This window comes from Panthera pardus, unplaced genomic scaffold (assembly GCF_024362965.1).
Source record: "Panthera pardus isolate Hobbes unplaced genomic scaffold, ASM2436296v1 HiC_scaffold_15, whole genome shotgun sequence".
Classification (NCBI taxonomy): domain Eukaryota; kingdom Metazoa; phylum Chordata; class Mammalia; order Carnivora; family Felidae; genus Panthera; species Panthera pardus.
Window position 1 is genome coordinate 39662367 of NW_026526710.1, and position 2687 is coordinate 39665053.

The 2687-nt window shown below is 42.4% G+C and overlaps 1 pseudogene; it reads right to left on the reverse strand.

The window, feature by feature from the left end:
- Positions 1–475: 475 nt before the first annotated feature.
- LOC109276516 (protein kish-A-like) lies at positions 476–2261 on the reverse strand (annotated as a pseudogene).
- Between the last annotated feature and the right edge of the window lie 426 nt (positions 2262–2687).

Consider the following 2687-nt stretch of genomic DNA (forward strand, 5'->3'; position numbering starts at 1 on the left):
ATTACGTGCCTTAGAGATGCCTCACTAAAAACTGGGATCTGACACAACGGAATAGCTTTCGCAGCACCGAGGTTGATTGTTACAGACATATTAAACTCTTCGAGTATTAAATGGTTACATCCTATTTATTTATCTCATTCGATGTTCTGAGATAAAAGGGTTAACCATTGGGGTGCCCAGGTGGCTCAGTCGGTTAAGTGTCTGAATCCTGATTTTGGCTCAGGTCATGATCTCACCATTTGTGAGTTGGAGCCCCGCAATGAGCTCTGAGCTGACAGCATGGAGCCTGCTTGGGATTCTCTCTTCCTCTCTCTCTCTCTCTGCCCTTCCCCTGCTTGCTCTCTCTCTCTCTCTCTCTCAGTGATAAATAAATTTAAAAAAAAAGGGTTAACCATTAATTGCATTATTTTCTGCAGGTAAGTCCTTTTTCTCACACTGAAATCTGGCGGTAATTAAATTCTGATGTTTTTCCAAGCTACTGTATGAAGAGGAGGCTGAAGGCCAGAACTATATGGCACACTGTGGCATAAGGACTCTGTCTTCCGTTCACCAATTCTGGCACATTTCTCAACGGTACCCAACAATCCAGTTTTATTTCTGTCCAGGGGCCTGGGTGCCAAGGATCAGATATAAGCACAGGTTCATTTAAACAGCAAGATTACAGTCAACAGACTCTGAACATTGAAAATGGCAGACTAGCGAGGCCAGTGAAGCCCCAGCCTCACCCCTTCTGGGCCCAAGACTGAGGAGGCATCTCCACAAACTTAACGATGGATTAGTCTCAGCTGTGAGGTCACAGAAATTACAGAACACGTGGTACGTGGATATCCAGGAATGGTTCACAGTTCTGCTTCCTGCTTGCTGTGCAACGTTGGACAAGACAATATACCACTCTGCATCCCAAGCGTAGAGATAAAAATGAAAGCGTTTACTTCATTAGGTTATTTTGAAACAAACAAACAAACAAACAAACAAAAAACACAAAAACCCATCATAATGTATGTGAAAAAGCATTATTAACTGGCAGGGATACTGCTTTTGTTGTTTGTTTCGGGGGGCCAGTTAAATGAAAAATACTTTGAAGGTTGAATTCCCAGACACTTGCTGCAAAAAATATGTTTCTAATTTTTATTATACAATAATACACAATCATCATTGAAAAATAAAAACGCCAAACATATGCATGCCCTCATCCTTCCAACGTCAGTGTGTCTGTCTGGTGTCTCACTGACACTGTCCTCCCCCCTGGCTTCCAGGCAAAGGAAAGCAGTGACACAGTGACACTGCACATCCCTTCTTGATGTGGAGTATAATCTATCAGCATTGCCCTTCAGCTTTCTTTCCTTGTAATCCTTCTTAGGAAGCCCTTAGCTCAGGTTGTATCTGTATTTCATTCTAGAAGTCTGAGCATTTCTTTTACAAATATTTAAATTATTAGTCCATCTGGAATTAATCTGACATAGGGTGGGAGAGATGTGTCATATTTTTGCAAATGCTAAGCCATTTACAAAATAGATATTTTTGCAAATGGCACTCAACACCATTTATTGAATGACCCAGCCTTTCGTCACTGATAGGAGTTGCAAACTTTTCCATATACTAAGTTACTAAATATATATGAGAAGGTTTCTGGATGAAACATTCCACTGAATTGTTCTTGGCCTTGTCACTACCACATATTTTAATTAACTTTATAGAAGCTTTCCTGTCTAATGAGTGAAGCCTTCGACCTTGCTTTTCCAACATCCATTGGCTTTCCGGCATGCTTATTCTTTCAGAAGGTCTTTAGAATTTTTTTATTTTCACATTCTAGACATCCATGAAAATACAGGAAAATCTCCAAACTCTCAACAATATGATAATCAAGGTGACAGACAATATAATACCAGAAGCAGGATTAAGGTTTCTAAATCACAAGGAAGATGGAGCTGTATTTAGAAAACCTCCCAGCCACTTGGAAGATCCCGTAGCTTTGCTGCTCTGAATATGCACACCTCTATTACTGCAGTTAGTTTGCATTTTATTTTTTAAATGTTGGCTTCCCCATCAGAGTCTGAGCTCATTTAGGGCAGGGGCTATGTCTTAAATATCTTTTGTACCATTGCACAGTGATAGGGACATAGTAGATGCTCGAAAAACATTTAGTGAATTAATTCACAGTACACAAAATTTCCATTCGGCAGTTCCACGGCTGTATTTTCCCTCTGTCTTTGCTGGAGGGCAGGGTCCCGGAGTACCTGAGACTCGCCCCGCTCCAACATGCTTTCCTCCCCAACCTGGCACACAGTAGGTGCTCAGAAAATGTTGCCTTCTTCCATTTCCATAGCCTCTGTTTAGCTCTCCTCTCCCAGGGGCAGGGGAGGAAAAACAGGGCCTCATGTGTAGTCCACTAACATTTTCAAAAGAAAATCCGGATGTCTGCTGGAAGGACATGACAAGTTAAAAGGAAAACATGGCTCCCAACTGCGGCAGCTTCCACGCCCGGGGGGAGACTGACACCCTGAAATGCCCTCCTGGAGGCCAGTGTACCCAGCCTTACTTTTGTTAAAGAGTGAAGAAACGGGACCCTTCGGTTTGACTTTGAAGTTTGAAGTCTCTGGAGGACATGGGGAAGAAGGAGGTGCTAGCTGATGTCCATGGGTGAGGATGCCGGGAACAGCACATTATTCTTTTGAAGTCGTTCTCCC